General features: G+C 34.6%; 1 long non-coding RNA gene across 1 annotated transcript in view; it reads right to left on the bottom strand.

The window, feature by feature from the left end:
* LOC140666491 (uncharacterized) overlaps nt 1-20,673 on the bottom strand; it is a 263,412-nt gene that overhangs the window by 79,241 nt on the left and 163,498 nt on the right. The gene's annotated exons all lie outside the window — the stretch shown is intronic.

A 20,673-nucleotide genomic window follows, 5' to 3' on the forward strand; every position in this document is an offset into this window, starting at 1 on the left:
AAATATATAAGTGTAAAATAATATATATAATAAATGTAAAATAAAAGAATAATTAAATTCTAACTTATTCAGCAATAAATTATTCGATCAATCACTAGATATGAATATAAAAGAAACTTATAATTTTGTTTAAGAAAGTAAATTTCTTAAAAATTTTGAAAAAAAAATTAATGCACTTCAGAGATTTTTCCAAGGATCATCATTTTTTTGTCACAAGAGAATCATCTTCTATTTTCTCAAGAAATGTTTGATTAATAGTATAGCGTGCCAGCTGACCACATTCTGTATATCTGCTACCTAAGGAGACTATTACAACGTCGCACATATATTCGTCCATCATGACATTAGATTAGAGGCAATCATTTACGACTCCTCGCACGACATTCAAACTGGCAGAAACTCGTGTTGCAAGGCGCGCGAAAGGGTTTGCTTAATCACTTTTTAACTGCATTAGTACTGGTAGACACCCCTGTCTGCCCCTGCTGCGTGCACTGCACCCTCGTCGCATCAAAAATAGATTACTCCGCGTGTTCGGGTCCCGATGTATTTCTCTCCGGCTGTAACGCGCCATGCGTCTCTGCATTACCGGTATATTACGATAATATATGAACGAGCGCGACGGGGTAGGAAGTGCAACCGCATTAAAAATGAAGGGTGGCAACGAGGAGAAAGAAAAGCAGACCCGAAGGAAAAGCCGCGAGCTGTTGTCCGCTTGTTGGTCCAACAATATTTAAATTTATTTATTCAACCCTCAGAATTTGTATACGAGTGTCTGGCAGTGAGCGGCTAGAATGGCTCACAATCAACTTTATGACGAGACATTTAACGTCGCTGCATATAATTCGAAAACTGAATTTAATATTCACTCTTTGAGTGTTTTTAATATATGTATTATGTAAGAAAATCATATGATTTTCTTACCATGCATGTTACAGTGTTGCCTTATTTAATCAATGTTTGTTACATGAACGTTTCAAAGAGAAACAGTTAAACTGAAGTGACACAAAAGATGGTCCGAAATAAAATATTTTTATATCAAAATTAATTCAGTATCTCATTATTTTACAGATTCGACGACTAAAGTTACATTTATATCGGATGATAAAGCTCGTTTTTCACCTAGTATTGCGTGGGCAAAGTAAGAGACGATCTATGATCGCGAAAAGAACATTTGGGAGAAACGTTTGTCGAGCGGGAGAGAAATGGGAAAAAGCCGTGTTGGAGTGTTTTCCCTGTCCGAACTACCACCACCGTCGCTGCCACAAGACAATCTTGCCGCATGCCTTCGCTAATAGACTGCGCGCGTCAGCCTTTTTCTTTCGGCCATCTCTTTTTTTTCTTTTTACCCTCTGGGCCGTGCGCGCGAGATCTTCCTCTGCGTTGGATTTGCTGCCAGGACGATGGATAACCTCCAGGTCCCTAACAGCCGTTTAATTTGTGTCTGGCTCTACGTTTTTGTATCGCGGACGGTCCTTCGTTCGAGCCGGAAACAAGACGCTCGTCTGCGCGACGACCCTTCGCCTTGACTACTTGTTGTAGCTATCTTGCCCGAGTGTTTCGAGTGTTTTTCGAATCTCCCCGTTTTCGAGCGAGAGAATCTGATGGCCTTTCGAGCCGCTGACACGGCACCCGTGACAATAACAAATTAGTTCGGTCTAGTTCAAAGAGTGGAAACCGGTCGAACGAAAAGTCTTTTGCGGCATTTTATATATGTTTCCGATGCTTTATCATGTAATTTCATAATTTTTATTTAACACGATAAGATTTCATTATTGACGTGCATTACAAAAATTTTATTCGCTTTATAATCATTGAAATCAATTATTGATATCTCAATTTTGACGTTATTTTTTTCAGATAATTTTCAAGTATCATTAATACTAATTCACGACGTGGATAATATTTTTTAATCAAATAAAATTAAAGCATTTTGTCTTTTATTAGGTAAACAATTTAATTTGAACAAAATATATAATTCAGTGAGAAAAACGTTTGCGAGTAAAAAATATAAAACGAGAACGAATATTCGAAACGAGACCAACTGGGAGAGACGTCGAGAATCAAGAATTATGAGAAATAAATAAATGCAGCATACCTAATCGGATAGACGTGACTGACTTTTGCCTCGCCTAAGCGACGGATTCAAACACGAGAAGCGAAAACATAATCTGATATCAACGTCAGCCGCAGAGTATGGCAGGAATGAATCCCAGGCGAACAGCTACGAATGCTTATTTATATGGAACATATCGCGAGACATCTGCTTTTATTGGAATCGTGTATATACTTTACATATGGTGAACTAAATACGTATTTGATAATTAAATGCAAACATATATTTTTTTTTATACATTTTTATACATTTTCAATAAAGTTGCGAGCATCAAAGACGATTCTTTTTTGCAAATTTTAACATTATATAAAAAGAATAATTAAATTGTTTAATTATTTTCTTTTTGCGATTTATAAATTATTATCGCAAATCTTTGATAACAATAATTTACACAGATTTGTTACAGAAAGTAAGCAAAAATTATGAGAAATATACATATTAAAAAAATAATAATTAAATTTAAAAATGTTCTGTAATTAATTTGTTAAATTACTCTTTAAAAAAAAATCATAGAAAAAGGAAGGAGTATCTTTTTTTTATAAAATTTATTTTTGTATTTTACATTAAAAAGGAAAAGCTTTATTCTAGAAGTCATCTGGGAATTTAACGTTAAAATTTATGCTTTAAATGTCGACATTCGACGGCATGGTACGAGCTTACAATTATTCATATCCATCGGACGATGGAAAGACGTGTCTCGTCTTCGGCGACACTTCCTAATTCCTAGACAACGGTTGGAAGATCTAATTTCCTAACCTGTCATTCACGCCACCAGAACTCCGTGCCTTCGTCAACGGCGCGGACGGTTACGGATCGTTCTAAGGATCCGTTTAAGTCACAGACATGTTCCGATACGCTCCGAAAATTTCCTGCGGCAAAACACTCCCCGCAGCCGTAAATTCACTTTAACGCTTTTAACATGTGGTCATTCATTTTGTTGACAGCACAATTTTTCTCGAAATTATATTGTTTATATAAAAACTAATCATTTTCTTTATTTGTAAAATTAATTTGACATTTATTTTATTATAACTGTATTTTAATTGAGATAAAAAACAAGTTATCAATCAAAAAATTGATTGATTAAAATTTTTATAATATATATATAATTTATTTTAAAAAATTAATTAAATTTATATTATTTATTATTATGTTACATAAACATTAATTCAATTGATTGATTACTTTAGTTTTATACCCTATCAGTTGAAGAACAATTTCTAAAATTTCTTTTATTAAACAAAGTTCTAAATAGACGGATAGACTATAATTAAGATAAGCTAAGCTCGCGTTATAAAAATAAGTTACCATAACATATAATTATTAAAATTACTATTATATGTTCTTTATTAAATAAATTAGATAAAATTTATTAATTGAAAAAATAAATCGCTTTCCATAACTTTGAGTTGGCGCACGGCGGCGGAGACAAAGGACGTCTATTATTCGGATAATCGAGGCGTAATTTGGGGCCGCGTAAAGCGCTTAGGCTTCTGTGCTTCTAAACAGTAGGTGGTATCGCGGGCTGCGGCGAGACATTCGCAATTTATTTGTCACTAGGGTCATAGGACGGCTTCCAGCACGTGGTTTTCGGTCGCTGACAAAATATCGAGTCGGTTCGTTCCACGCGGTTGTTGGCCGCTGCTTGGCCGAGGTTTCATTTCCGCGTATGTCCAGCGAGTCGCAGGATGACCGGTGGTCGCGCGAGAGAACACTCTATCCTTTGCCGGTCGAAGGTAGGATTTGCACGTTGTCGGCGAGAACACTCGCCGGAGGCGACGGAACCTCCACCCCGAGATCGTGAGACTGATGACCGAGAATGCTCAGTGAAGGCCAATGTAACGCCAATATATCGCTTCCGCGATATATTAAATTTAATATGTTTATTAAATTAATTATAATTTAATATGTATTAAATATGTAAAAAAACATTAGATTTATTAATCCTTTTTAAATGGAATAGTAAAAAATGCTTTGAATTTACATTAAAACTAATCCTCACCTTTACTATTGAAATTAGTGTTTTAAATATATCAATTTGATTTTTTTATACATATTAAATGAATTCATTAAATGTTGTTATTACAAAATATAGCACATATTACTGTTTTGTAACAATTACAAAATTCAGTAACTGCAACACGAATTTTTCTTACTTTTAAATAGAGGAAAATATAAATTATTGCTTAATGTTAAATGTTAGCATGTTAAAAATTTAATAATCATTAAACTTTTAATTAAAATTTGTATGTATATATATATATATATATATATATATATATACAACAATCGATATAATTATTAAATATTTACTTTGCAAAAACCTTGTTTTATAAAATTTGCATTTCCAAAATCGAACGTTCCACATAAAACAACTTGATAATTCGACGATATTGCAACTTAGTTCTCGACAGAATCGGGCTCTCATTCTATCTAGGCGTCTTCGGCGCGTGTTTGTGTATGTGTACATGCACGCATTTCTCGTCGTCGCTACGCGCACAAGCAAACTCGAAAACCTGCGCTTCCAAGGGAAACCGAAGCACTACCCTTAATGACTCCGACGACACAACCTCCTCCGCACTTACCTTGCCTCCCCTTTATTTATAGACACAGTCAGTAAAGAAGCAGAAGAAACGGAGGAGAAGATCGAGTGAACTTGTGTCTGGAAAAAGGCACATCGTGCTATCATTCGTTCCAGAAAATGAAAAATATATGATACTCTGGATATGTTCGCCCACCCATAGCATCCAGCGATATCACGGCGATCGTGTATTGCGCATAAAAATTTCCGATATATCTCAGAAAATAAGCGTAATATTAGGAAGATACTATATAAATTCTCAATAAAAGTGTAATTTAAATGAGTTCAAAAAAGATTTCGAAACTATAGAATTAATAAACATATATACGCTCTTATTCGTTTTATAATAATAATAAAGTTTAATAAAATAATTAAGATAATTATAATAATTTTAATTTTATTTATACATATACAGTTTAATAAAAATTTTAATTTAAATTTATGAATTATGAACACTTTTTGGAGATCTTTATAAATTTATTTTCAAAAAAATTCTATCAGCACAACATATATAATAACATATCTGTATAAGAGTATATTTATTTTATGTATATTTAATAATCACTTTCATTCTCAAATTGACAAGATCAGCCCTTAGGCGGCAGTTCAATCTTAATTAATTGATTGCTCGAAGCGCTAGGCATTAATCTTCTCCAACAACATCAACGTGAAAGTGACAGAATAGCAAAATCTCGGTAATCGAAAGATTAGTCTTGTTATTTCTACCAGTTTCTATGCAAACGCAAGGAAATGAGAGAGAAAAATAAGTAGAGAGTAACGAGAGAAAGTAAGAAGATTGCGGAGAAGGTCGGGTAACGCTTTCACGCAACGAGGCCTTATCTCTTTGTCGATTCCTTGTTAAATGTCAAGTCATTTCGCTTTTACGAGCCGGTTTTACTAATGAATATCACGTAACTTACTGTGTCAAGTCGATACGGGCGCGTACTTCCGCAAATACATCTCTCTGCAGATAGATAAAGTGCGACTTCAATATGTATGCGCTTATGTGTCGAGAATTTACAAATTTATATGTAATATAGAGGAAAAAGTAAATATATCAAATTTATGTATGCATTGATACAAAAATAAAAATTATGCGAATTATTACACATTCTCGTTCTACATTTTTCTATATTTTTCTAAATAAGATTAAAATGATATTTCGTCCATATGTTGTATACCTAACCTGATGATTTCTTACATTAATTTCAATTTTTCATGCAAGAGTAACAAAAATATTTCAACAGACTAATATGACAAAAACGTGTGTTAAAAGCAAATTGCATGCAGTCTAGGTGTCATTTGGATCGTTAAGTGCATCAGAGTATTAATTGCTCACCACATAAACGCACAGTACATCGCGCCATACGTTATTTCGCGAGAGTCTCGATGCCACGCCATTATCACCATCGTCCTCATCATCATCATCATCATCATCATTACCACCATTGCTCGCGTTTTCATCGACACGGAAAACGCGGCTCTCCTGTCCGCTCGTTAAAAACGCGCGCTAGATCCGAGAGCATTACAGCGAGCGGTTCGCGGTAACGAGTGATTTACGATCGAGCTTCCCGCGGGCAGGAAATTCGTTAGGGCAATCTCTGGGATTCGAGAGATGGGCTACCGCACGCACCACATTACAACCCCGAAGATAATGTTAACGAGTCCGTCCGAGACGAACGAGCCGTACGAGTTTCGCGTCGGACTCCTGCTTAACAACCGCATGCCGTGACTTTTCATTCAAGCTTTTCGATAAAGCGCGATGGATGCGTTATACACTTTACATGCAGAACATAAATTCGGCGAACTCTAATCAATTCAAAGCAGACCTTTTTTTCTTCACAAAATTATCGTATTATCAGTAATCTTCAAATTGTATTTTTGAATATAAATATAATAGTTGCAAAACTTTCTTCACAAGTATCAATTTTATAACAATTATGAAAAATTGTCGTTTAAAGAATCGTTAAAAATTACGTTTTCTTCTTCATCATATATACTTAAATAACATTTATTTTAAATGATATTCTATTATAAATAATCGAGAGCTCTCGGTCTTTATATACATTATTTTTCTTCCATCACGCGTACAGTAGAAAAAACGGTAGACTTGTCATATCTTTACTATATCAAATAATTCGTATCAAGCTCGTAATACTTTATGATATGAAAGCTTTGTCTCCTTTAGCCAAGGGATTGCAAGATAATAATCATTGAAAAGCGCTCGATCATGAATTTGTCGAGAAATTTATTCCCGCCAGATTCAATCATAGTATATAGTGGAAAATCTTTAAACTTTTTACCGCTTCTTTTCTTGTTTCACCGTGTCTGTCATAAAAGAATTCTTCGTATTACAAACTATATATATTGTATATACTACACAAAGAATTTATCTTTTAATATTGGCATAAAATTTTATAGAAATGTCTATTAAAAATTATATTTCTCATTTGCATCAACAGCTTTAAAAAATATTAGCATTCCAATTAATAATAGGTTACGCAAATTAAGATTTAGGATGATAAATGACTGCTAACGAAGTCTTATTGTTCAATTAATTTCAATTGAATAAATTTTACTGAAATAATTAATTCAATTAAATTCGTCTAATTTAAATTAAATAAATTTTACTTTAGTAACATATCTAAAAAAAATGTTATCAAAGATTTAGTAATTTAGAAATTATGAAAGATTTATAAAAGTATGGAAGAGTTCATTCAGACATTCAAAATATATTTTTTATCATTTTATTTGTTGTGTACATATAGTAACATTTACAAAATATTTATAACTTAAAAGTTTACTGCTATACAACACATGAAAGAACTGTCATACTTCTTGAAATCTATTCTATAAAGTTCGTGATTCAAAGAAACGACGAGTTTGAAGGGACACCATACACATGTACCTTCAGTATAGTTGAAAATTTTATTAAACTCAACTTCAGATTTTATGTCCGAGTAGCACCATGATATTAAGGATTTCAGAAGTACGATGATACTTCTCTAACACAGTCTGAATTCGGTCGGATTAGCTTTCGAAAGGACACTCGAATAGACTGCTTTGTTATTAACTAATCCAGTTTAACTGACACGCAAATTATACGATAAGTAACGCAAATCGTTATCCGTCCTATCGTGCGTCCTCGTATCGTTGCCTGTACAAACGTTGTGACGTTACGAGACTTGACAGAGATTTATTGCATCTGCCGGTATAAAATCGCCAATCCACTGGGACGGAAATTCAAGTGTAAACGTCATCGACGAACGCGGAAATGGCAGCGGTGAGCGTCGATGCGTGGAAATTCGGAATTTCAATGGAAAATAGAACGAAAATAGAACGAAAATAGAACCGCGCTATTATGTATTCTCAAAAAATGCTGTCATTCTAACTTTTTTTTTCTCTCAAAGAAAGAGAATTTGAGAAAATCGGAAATTACCAGTTTTCCCTATTGAGTCAGAGTTTTCTCGAAAAGTTACATTTATGTCAAAAGTAAAAAAAAGGGTATATTAAAATTGTGTAGAGAAAAGAATTATTCAATAGGTAATAAGAAGAAGTTTATTCAACGATTTTTAACGCTCTCTCTTATATTATATCCTATTCTCATCATTTTTTCGAAAAATAATAAACAAATAAAAATCCATTATTCATGAACATTTCACAAGCCCGCTTTCTTTTGTTGTTTAAAGAACCGACAACATAATGGACAAACAGACCGCGCAGCGCGGCGCCCGATGGAGCGCGCGATATTTATTAATGCAACGGGGAATTATGTGCGACGAACAATTGTAATTTATTGACCAGCAGCACGAACGGGCGCGAAAACTGCGATTGCAATTTTGCACAGCGCGATGCACCGCACGTCGCACGCATTATTTAAAATATACGGCGCGCGAACAACGGGTCCGGAATAATGACAAATATATTATTAGGCCATGCGCGAAATGACACGCGGATTACGGATAGAACAGTCATCATGACAGTAATTAATATGTAATCCCACACGTCCAAGTTATACATATGTTCTTCAAACTCGACTGGATAGTGATTTTCATCGCAAATATTTTTTTTCTGTATATATCGGATAAAGTCTGCATATAAATCATTATATAACAGAAATTTCTTTACAGATAAGAAAAAGGAAGAAATTAATTTTAAAATGTAATTAATATATATATAATTATCACGTATTATGCTGTATTTTTAAATAAAAATTATAAACAATATACAGATTTTTTTGTCAGAAGATATATTGAATGTGTAAAAATAATCATTATATAATGAAACTTAACAGAATATTTCGAGTTCATATAAATGTTCCCTAATATCTTTAGTATTTATTATTTAAAATCATCGAATAATATCATAATTCTCGTTTCTATCAGAAAGAATATTTAACAATATTATATGATTAATTCAATATCGAGAAATGGAAATTCGAAACTGTTGTAGCAGTTTTTGGTTTGATTAGTGTACTCTATACATGTCATCGCCACCACGTGTTTTTCCTCCGGAATATGACGAGAATGTTACTAATTTGATTAAGCTTATCGCTTCTGCGTATCCTTTTTACCTTCCTTCCCACTCCTTACCGCATAAATACTCCAACAGATAAATGTATGTGTATGATGTGTGTGTGTGTGTACGCATTAATGTAGGATCGTATGTGATTTTCTGGGTTCGAACTATCGAAGCGTGGAGGTCGCTGCACGACTAAAGGGAATGCCACCGTTGTTGCAGGTGCGCGACAGTGCCCGGTAAAGTTTTGACAGTGGCTAACCCGTCGGGGGTGAATCAGCGAGGCGCAATAATTTCTCGGCGACGAATCCGCCGTCCCATCCCCGCCGGAAGTGGAACGCGCATCCGCTCTCACCGATAGCCCGACCCCTCGTTAAGATGTTTCTCTCGCCCCTTCTCGAAATTCGCGGAGGTCGCAGCGATAAATTTTCTGAAATTTCTCTGGCATCGTGTATCCCTCTCTCGTGCCCATTCTCCCCGCGACGCCATCCTCTCCTCCTTCCACCTCCCTTAGCAGCGCGTAGTTAACGCCCGATTATCGCCAGCGAAAAACATGGCAATTGATACGGATTCCGAGAAAAGTTGTAGCATTGCGTTAAATTCGTGTTTTCCATAGCGAAACAGTAAAGAGAATACAAAAAGAAAACAGAGGTGTTTTGTATATTTTAGTCTCGTGAAAGTTAAACGATAGCTTTAGTTAAGTTTCTCTTCAAATATTCGGATTGCGATAAATTAAATTAATTAAGTAGATAACATTTAAAGTCAAATGTCAAAAATTATACTTAATTTATAACTTTGAAACATGCCTGTAAAATCTGAGTAAGATAGAAAATTGTAGGGAATTGAATTGCTCATTGATAGATCGTTTAAAAGTTGACAACGTTCAGTTTCCGACATTATTACTCTGCATTAAATTATGAAATTAATTTAAATTGTGAGAATATCTAGAGCAGTAAAAATAAAACAAACGAGAATATTAAACTATAACTATGATAAATAACTTAAATAATAACTTATTTTTAATATACACGATTCCAAACCTAATTTATTATAAATCATAAAAAAAAATATCCACGATACTGGGAACGAAAGAATTAAGTAAGACAAAATTTATATCATAGAGCACATTCATCGAAAATATCTTGCAAGAACTGTAGATTCTTTGCATGATTAGAATCTTCACGAATTACGAAGCAGTTTCTCTTCGTATTATCCTCCACTAAACTGACCGTCGTCTCGACGGCGGAACAAGGCGGCAGCAGAGTGAGTAAACTTAATTAATAGAATAAATTTAGCAAGGACCGTAATCTTGCCAACATTTACCTTCTTGTCGCGCAAAAGAGGAAGTCCGGGAAGCAGGAGAATTGAAACCGGGTGCTGCAAGGCGAAAACTCCATGGCACAACGCGTAAATGTGGAATTCCGGGGTTGATTTACGTGAGTGGCCACGATCACGACTAACGAGAGCCAATGTCAGCTATACTTTCGCTACCCGAAAATTCCGACGAACGGGAGAGAGAAAAAAAAACCGGTAAAAAAGGTCGAATAGTCGACGTCGCGATAGAAACCACTTCCTGCGTCGCTCTCTTTAATTGCGCGATCCTGCGGCGAAAATGAGTGACACTAGCGAGGCTAATGAGTTTCGCGAAGTTTCCTCAATTACAGCATCGCGGTCGACACTTGGCGAGATGGTCGTTTTTTGTAATCGAAAAATTCTTTGCGAAAACTACGAGTTTTTAAAAAATATTTTTCATATTTTTTATTACAGAGCTGAGCATTAAAAAAAGTTTAAAGAGAGTCATTCAGATTGTTTAATAATAATAATTATCCAAATAATTATAAAAATACTTTCATATTACATGAGTAATTTATTACATTAATGCATCTAGTAATAATTCATTATTAGGATAAATGAATTTAATCATCACTTATCTTACCATTGATTAATTTTAACTGATTGATTGCTATGTTCATTTAAAGGTACGCAATTATTTTACTATAAATAATTTTATAACCTCAATAAACGTGTAATATATTTAACTTTCCAGTCGTTATTTAACTCCCTCATTTTTTTCCTCCTGATCTTAATTATTTTTTTATTAAATAAATTAAATTTGAAAAAGTAATTACAGATAAATGCGTGAGAATATCCAAAGCAAAAAAAAAAAAAACGATTCTTCTTCGTAACACGTGTTCGAGCAAGACCAGTTCGCAAAAGGTGATAGAAAGGGGTATGGCGAGTCTGAAATTTAACGCGGAACGAGAAAAGTGAAAATTGTTGGAATCATTAAAGATTACGAGATAGCCTCTGAACCCGACGTGGTACTGACATTACGACGACCGTCTATACCAGGATTATCAATTCCCTGTGTCGACGAGAAAGTACGATTTTATTTATCACGCAGAGTAACTTCCACACTTTTTCGACAGTCTCTTATACATGCTTATTTCCTCGTGTTTTTCTTCTCGAACTTTTAATTCACTCGAAACGTGAATGTTTTAAATTAACATATATTACTTAAATTGAACCTTATATATATTTAAAACTTGATAAAAATGCAGTTTATAATGTAAAATAACATTTTAAAACTAAGGTCTGCCATTTTTGTGTATATGCAAAATTTGTAACTTTTTAAATACCAGTGTATGTGTGTGCAGAATATCTATATCATCAGTCAAATAATAAAAGTTTGTTCCGGAATTGGACATGGAAGGGAATTAAAAACGAGAATTGCAGAAATATTTGCAGCATTGATCGAGAGGGGATCATCAGCCCCCAACGCGAGAATCGTGTAAAAAAGCAGAACGTAATTATATAAGTATACTGAAGGAATATATTATTTTCCTGAGAGAGATACTGTACGATAGGCAAGAAAGCAGGTTTTATCTTTACGATACGCCGCGCACGTAAAGCATCGCGGAAAGATGCCATTACAGGGAGAAGTGTGACGCTCTCTTTCCGCCGGATACTTTGCGCGCTCCACGCTCGCTTCTTTATTCATTATTTCACTCGCGATAGCGCCCGCTCTCTGGTACGTCGGCATTGGTACGTCATCCTGATCCTCTCGCGCGCGTTACACGCCCCGGTATCTCTAGTTTTACTATTTGCTTTCTACCCCATGCGCGTTTATATACGCCTTATACAACGCAGTCATGAGAAGATGAAACGCGTTCAGCCTTTATGCCTGTCAACTATTTCGTCTTTCTGGACGCGGACTATATGGTGACGTTAAACCGGTAAGGACCGCGTGTATAACGGCTTCGTATGTCTTAAACTTTACACCCACACTCACGTTACGTGGCGAGAGAAATGCCCTGATTATTCGCGAGTATTTTTTCGCGAAGCGCGACGGAGTTACTCGATTTTCAGTTCTGTCAATTGAGTTTCAAGTAAACAGTTCGCTGAAAAATATAGTAATATAAATAACATTTCTTGAAAATTAACAAATGTTAAATTATTTATTACAGTAAAAGTTATAAAATTATATATTACTTATAACTGTCGTACGTTTAACAGTAATAGCAATTATATTATTCACCACACATACAAAAAAAATATTTAAATAATTTATATAATTTTTTTATCTAAGAATTCTTTATACAGGAATGCACAAATAAAAAACTTTTGCAATTTTTATAGTTTGTTGTGCTAATCTTGTGCGCTAATAAATATCGGTAACTATTGATTTTCTTTGCCATGTAACGTGAGAAAACACCATTTCCGTGGCGACGCATGATATTCCCGCATGACCCACCGTCTTTGTTCCTTTATTTGCTATAACTCAAGCCGCGAGAGAAAAAAATCGGCATCGAGGGAGAAAGAAACGAAAGAATGCTCGCGTGTATATATATGTGTATACATATATGAAAAGTCTTTCCCAGAGCCTTTCCCAAAGTGATTTATTTAGTTTGGGAGGCGCGAGGATGCGCGTTCTCATTCAAACTTGACGATTTTTTGCATAGGCTAATCTGAAGAAGCACAAGCATGATGTTATTAATCACTCAGGTGGAAGCAAGGTCTCCGTTTAACGTCAACTTTTACACGAGCTTGCCCGTGGGCGATCACAGGTGAAATGCATCGTTTCGGTTACAACCAAAGTTGCATTAGACTCACTAAACTAAATCTGAATAGAGATATAATACATTAGATAATAAATTCTATTCGAAGACTATTAAAGAGTGTTGCACAATTTAAGGCTTCCTTCCTTTGTCCTGCGCTTCAAAAGCTATAGTACCGTAATTTAATTAACTTGCGGAAAATAGAGGCGAAATGGCGCGTTGGTGCAAAAGTTGATCAGTTTTGTGTGTGTGCCAGTGTTATTCTGATAAATTACAAGCCCGTAATGCGCAGTTATTAATCATTCGCCGTCGCAAAAGGAAAATAAGGAGGAAGAGAGAAGGTAATATAAAATGAAAGTAAAGTGTCTGTTTAACGTCGACTTGTACACACCAATACTCTACAGAGACTGCAAGTTATCCGAGAAATACAATACAAATATACTACCGTTTTGTAATTGCATTATGAATATATATAAAAATATAAAAAATAGTTATTAGATATAATCCAGAAAATTTTGTTTAGAAAAAAAGATAACTTATTTTATAATACAGTTTTATAACAAATATATTGGGATCTTTGTATTCTCTTATAACTTACTGTATATTCACAGTATGTATCAGAATTATAATAATTATAAAATGTGTGTAATAACTTTATCAAGATATATATCAAAATATTTCAAATAAATTACAACGCTAGAAATTTTGTTAAATAATTTCAACAATATCATATCAATAAAAAATTAAGTTACTTTAATTATAAGATTATTTTTTACTAATCTATTATTAGTAGTATACATATATTAAAATATGAAAATAGTGCATGTAGCAATAAATAAGTATTAAATTTTTTTTTATACCTTTGAATTGCAAATCTCAATTACGAACTCATAAATGAAAATATCGACTTTTTAGAAGCGATAAATTGCATTTTTTGAATCTATAACCTAGATATAAAATTTTCAAATACCAAAGATCCGACGATGCCGAGTCAAAAAGGTATAATTAGAATTCATGTAGACAATCGTGTACGCGAGAGCATAACTCAAATTAAAATTTACCGGTGCGCAAGCAATAAATAACTGGCACAGCGGATGAAAGGATTGATTGAAGTTAATTTAACGTCGTTCGCGCCCAGCACGATTTGTTGCGATTGACGTTAGTTCGAATAGATAGTCTTAATTTATATGAAAAAATACATATAAATATATATTTTTTAATTATTTGTTAAAAATAATATCTTTTGTTGCTAAAAACAAAGATCGACTAATCTTGTTCACAATTACAAAATTACAAACATAAGTGTGTTAAAACCAATATCTCAAATTCTCAGTTAAAAATAAGGTATCAAATAATATGTTCAAAAGAAAAGGAGAGATTAATATATATATATCAAATACCATGTTAATAATAATATTATTTAAAATCTGTATGTCCTGAAAATAATATTATTATTAGCTAAAAATAAAAGATTATCGTTATGATGAAACATATTAAAATAATAATGTCAATGTAGATTATAAATAAATTAATCTTATATTATTCCTATGACTATCAAGTAACAAAGAAACATATTGTCAGAACGCACTCATTAATGTTATTCCAACAAACATATCAAAAAGTATGGATCATGAATCAAAGATACATTATACTGGGATGATTCAGTACTATCATTTTTTATAGTGAAAAGAAATTGATATTTTTAATTTGCCCCAATGGCAGAATTTTGCACTTATTTTCAAGCTCGTTCCAATGACGGCGTTCTCAATTTCACCCCAATAGCGATTATGTCTTCTGCATCCTCGGATCGTCTCGATGTCGTTTCGCACAATTTCTAATTCCGACAACGAGATGCGGTGGGACTTTGATCCGGGATGAATCTCCCCTTAAGCAGAACTGCAACTAATCGGTTAGAAGAGTAATCACTGTAAGAATCAGAGCCCAATGTCCTCTTTGTCGTCTCAAGCGCGCTCCCTCGGATCTTTTTTCGACACTAGACACGCATATTAGAACGCAAGTTTCTGAACATTATTGAGTAATAAATTATAACAGCGAAATACCAAAGAATTACGTTGTGATAAAGAAAAGAACTTTTGGAAGAATGCTGTGAAAAAAAAAAATATGAGCGATACGTGCGCTTTTCTTTGGATCAAGAAAGATGTTCCTTCGTCGTTTGGTCGGGCAAAAACGATACCGACTCCTTTGTCGTGCCGGCACTTAACGGCAAGCTTCGGCAACGTTAAAACTTTTCGTGTTAATCTCTTTCAGGGTGCCCCAACGGGCTCGTCCCCCGCCATGAAATAACATAAAACTTTTCGTTTCGCCCGAATCACCCTCCCGCGCTCGCGCTCTTTCTCTCTTCGTGACGTCGCTCAGGACTTTTACTTTTAAATCATTCAGCCGATGCCCGTTACATTATTCAACCACTAAAACCTCGCTATGCGGATTTCTGGGGAATCTCAAGGATCCTTTCGTACCCCACCCACTTTTATCCCTTTCCCCTCTTCCGGAACCTCTTTCTGCACCCTGTATCTACACGACCGTTTCTTATTCTCGATGCCGATGCGAGTCGCGAAACTTCCCGTGAAATTCCCTCAATAATTCTTCTCACACATCTGCATTTTGGCCGCGTTATGAAAGTTCGCGCGAGCAAAATGAATTATTCGACTTTGCGACTCGCGTTTTTCTAACGACACATCAACTTGTATATTATTCCAGATCGCTCGTGTGTATGTATAATCTCAAGATACCTACTCATTTTGTGTGCAGCATTTTATAAGAAAACCTATCAAGTTTTAAGTAGCCATTGAAAAATTTGAGAATTAAATTTTGATTAAGAATATTTTCATAGAATTATTTACTTATTAGACTAGTAATAATTATCTGATAGCAACACGAATTTATATTATATACAAATTTGTATTATATATTGCACATTTTATGTTTCAGTGTGAAATCTGTTAATACGTGTTAATCGGCATGAAAATCGTATAATTGGTTTTGATAATTCGATTTAATTTATTTCGAACTCCTTGTTGATCATATCGTACAGACCATCGCAACTTTGAGTGATAATTTCCATCATATACCTGATAAATAATAAATGAGGAAAGAACTTGTCCATCTCCAGGGAAATAATCCGATTATACGGAGATGGTTATCACGACTATCGTCCCGTTTTTTCATTGAACGATCAATAGATAATAAATGAAATAACACCTTCTGTGTACTTTGTACGTGAGTGGAATGACACGGCCCTTTTTGGTATGACACAATTGTTGATGTCATCGCTTAATAGACCAGCATGAAAAATGCAATATAGAAAGCTTCTGACCAGCTCAAAAAAATTGGTTAAAATGAATTTTTTAAGCTTTATTGTGTGTGCGTATGAAGTCGCGCGAGTTAAACGCATTTATAATAAATTATAAGGAATCATATTGTTCGATACATTGTAGTTTTAACGAACGAGAAAGTAAGCAAAATTAATTACGCGCATAAATGGAATGGACGCAACAGATCGTGATGTTTTCTATCATATATAAATCGGATATCCAACACTTCGCACATTATATGTATTCGTTGTTCAATTCGGCGAGAATGTGTCCCATACGGCTGATGTTTAGCGCTCGATACGCGTTAAAATGTTATTACGTCGCGAACTGGAGCAGAAACGAAAGGTAAAGAGAAAATACGCGTAAACATGAGGGAGAAAAAGGGAGAAATATATAGCACACAAACGCGGAAATAAATATTCGCGCGACGAGATGTGACTCGATTCGGCGAAATAAATCACGTATTTTACGAAACTCTTTCAACCTGGAACGTATCTTTTCTTAAGTAAAATATCAGGATAGAGTTTGTGTTTTAAATGTCTATAAATGTTATCAGTTTTTAATTGAAATGCTACTTTGATAATTTTAATTTAAAGTTAATAAAAAATATTGAGTTTAAAAAAATATTAAATGATAATAAGATATTTAAAGATAAAAAGGCTGTGAAAAATATCGTGCTCAATGGAATTTTTGCTGAATAATCAATTCCAATCTACTGAAGATTCTGTGACTAAAAGAAACCATTAGTTAGAACTAGGCATACATATATATATATATATATATTATACAACAATATAAAATTCTGTCCAATATAATACAATACCGTTTCATAAAAATTTATTAAAAGAATATAAACTCTAATTATTGTATTAAAAAAATATATTAAGAAAATACAAATTAGGAATATATTTAAACTTATATGAATCATCTACAATATTAAAATTTCGAGTAAAAAAATTTGAATATTCAGAAAACACACACATGTCACTTTTCAATGATACTTCCGTGTTTGATAAAAATTGATATCATATAATTGTCACACACGCGAGGATAAACCTGATGCAATGCATAATTCCTGGGCAACTTTTTTCTGTTTAGAAGCGTTTTTCGAAACTTATTTTACGTTGTAATAATCATATCAATTATCAATCAGCATTGAGAGACGCAGTGAAGAGATAAATGAACAAAAATGCGAGAAAGTATCGTTGTTTTGCAACATGCTGAAGTGTATTTGATGATTATCATCGTCGGCGATCGTCGGAAATATTCTCTTATCCCTCGAGTCCGTTGGTTCTGGGTCGTTTCTCAAATGACGTTAATAACCCATAAATAGCGTAGCGTACAGCTTACATACATACGTTTCCTTACACGTCAGCGAGAAACTGAGTGTGTGCACGCGTGTGAATGTACACACGAATGCATACATTACTCGCAAGGAATTCATTTCACCAGCCAGCACGGAGGATAAGGAACGGTGTCCTGACCTGCCCGACCGTTTCACGCCTAACACGATGCGAGAGAGATACTGTGTCGGTCGTTGTAATAATAAACGCGGTGATCGGGCGTTGCACATATGGCTTTCGTAGTCACGAGACCGCGCCCTCGACATCGTTTGTTGAGATCACCGTGTAACGCGTACGCCTTATTGATACTTGGTTATCAATCTGCGACGCGATCCGCGAGACCGCATTAGATGGGAGGGTGGGTGGGTGGCATTAGTGCGGTGAAATAAAGTGTCCTCAGTCGTAGCGATTAATTCTACAAGTAGACTGATTAATGGAATCAATTTCCTTGCGACGAGAAAATTATTTCACACTTCTAAACTGTCACTATTATACAAGAGAGGTTTCATATTTCTAGGATTTAAAGCTCTCGATATTAACGGTGTCGAATTTGAACCTGCATATTTATCACCGATATTTTAGTTCGAGATGTGATACGATAAGGGTGGGTTTAACAAATCACTAAATATAAATGACCAAAGTGAGACTGATCCGAAAGTGCTAAAACACTGCGGTTTCATAAAAAGAGATTGACATTTCGCATCGCGTTACAGATTCGATCGGTGTCTAATAACAACGCACAATTAAAACCGGGAAACGAAAAAGAGCCGTATATGTGCGTGTAAATGTTTGTCCGTTTGAGAGTATAGTTAAGCTACGCCGCATATTCCAGTGGACGTGATATTTGATGTCATTAAAAAAAAATCATTCGATTCACTATCCGGCGCGCGAATATAAATGATTATGTGTGCGTGTTGTATGTATGTGAGTGCGTATTTCAATAGAGAAAAAAAATTTCCCATGCCCGACTTTATTCGTATATAGCTGAAAAAAATATTGCCGGTATGAACCGACTAAAGCATATAAGTTAATTGAGCATACACGATCGAAAACAAAAACTTTCGCTGCATTACGTTAACTAGAAATCGACGTGAACTATGAATTCATCAATAGCTGGCCTATTTTTCTCGCGATTCTTACTCTCTCGTGACACGCATTGTACTTTTGCACGTGTATATAAGTTGCACTTAATGAGTTCATGCTTCAATGGATCAACGGTTATTTCGCGTGTTTAAGATGTTATCGATTATGAGAATAAATGGTAGAAATAGCGCGATACATTTCTTCAAAGGGGATATAAATGCATAAGGTTCATTGGTTTGACAGCAAATGCATTAATTAGATAATCGGGTTTTGTTGACTGACAAATGGAAAAATTTCAATAATCGATGCTATTCTAACTAGAGAAATGATTGTTACAGCCAAGAAACTAGTACGATATTATAAATAGAACAATGGGATAAAAAAGTAATACTTTTTAATATGATACTCTACAAAGTGATAAAGCAAAAAAATGACAAAGAAAGCTGTCATCCATGGCTTAAGGCTTTGTATAGGCGAAAGCCTTTGTATAGACGAGTGAGAATTATTATTCTATCCTATCGAGAACACACACTGCTGTGTCATCATTCACACACGAATATCGGAAACTTCTTCAAAGTTTAATTCGCTTCAATCAAACACGTGCTGGTGGCGTACAGTATAATACATATGAGTGAGGATGTAATCAAAAATCTTTGTGTGTATATGTGACACGTTATAACATCGTCTCATAGCATATACATATGTATATGCGTGAATACCGTGGTCGTCTAATCAGAGCTCTTGACAATGTGATGCGATAAAAATTTCCGCGGACTCGAAATATGTGCTTGTCGCCGATTGGAGGGTACAATTCAGGGCGCGATATCTTCCGTTCTGTCGTGTTATTTAAATCGTGTCCCAGTTTCATTGCAAAACCGCTCGATTGTTTTTCGATATATGTATATGTGAAGTGTTTTCACCCACACACATACGCGAAGCGAGGCGGTAAATAATATGCACCTCTCGTAATTATAAAATATATTTCTCTTTATATGAGAATTATTAAGCGATAGACGACGGAGGTGAGAAACTGTGTAATGTTAATAATTAATTTATAAAACGCAAATTTACAACAACATAATGTCAAGATATCGTTGTAATTATTTTATAACCATGATATTTTAATATTAAAATATTACATAATCATGATATGATTACGATAATTGCCCTTTAATGTCATTACAATATTTAATCGTGCGTTTAAATGACATTTCAATGGCATCTCGTGTAAGACACAAAGCGAACTTATTGTAACAAATAGCGTTCAAATTCAAACTTTCGATCAGATTACACGTCACACATTTAGAAAGAGAATATTCATATGTTCAAAGTTGTATTACATACGAGGGAATAAATTTTAATCGTAAGGAGCTCAAGAGAGTCAGTTTTCTGCGCGAATAATTTTCCGGCGAATCGAATTAGTACTCATGCGCGCGGAACTCCCGCGACGCGCATAAATCTCGATTAAACGTCCATTATATTCCTTCTTTTTCTACCGCGTTTGTTGAGTTATGAACGCGAGCGTAGTCGGTCTACATATTAGGCAACTGCAACGGGGAATAAATTACGATTGGTCGACGCATACACTTGATACGTGCACGGCGATCCGTGCGAGAAAGTCGAGTATACAGCTAGTGAGGCAAGA

This window comes from Anoplolepis gracilipes, chromosome 6 (assembly GCF_047496725.1).
Source record: "Anoplolepis gracilipes chromosome 6, ASM4749672v1, whole genome shotgun sequence".
Lineage (NCBI taxonomy): Eukaryota > Metazoa > Arthropoda > Insecta > Hymenoptera > Formicidae > Anoplolepis > Anoplolepis gracilipes.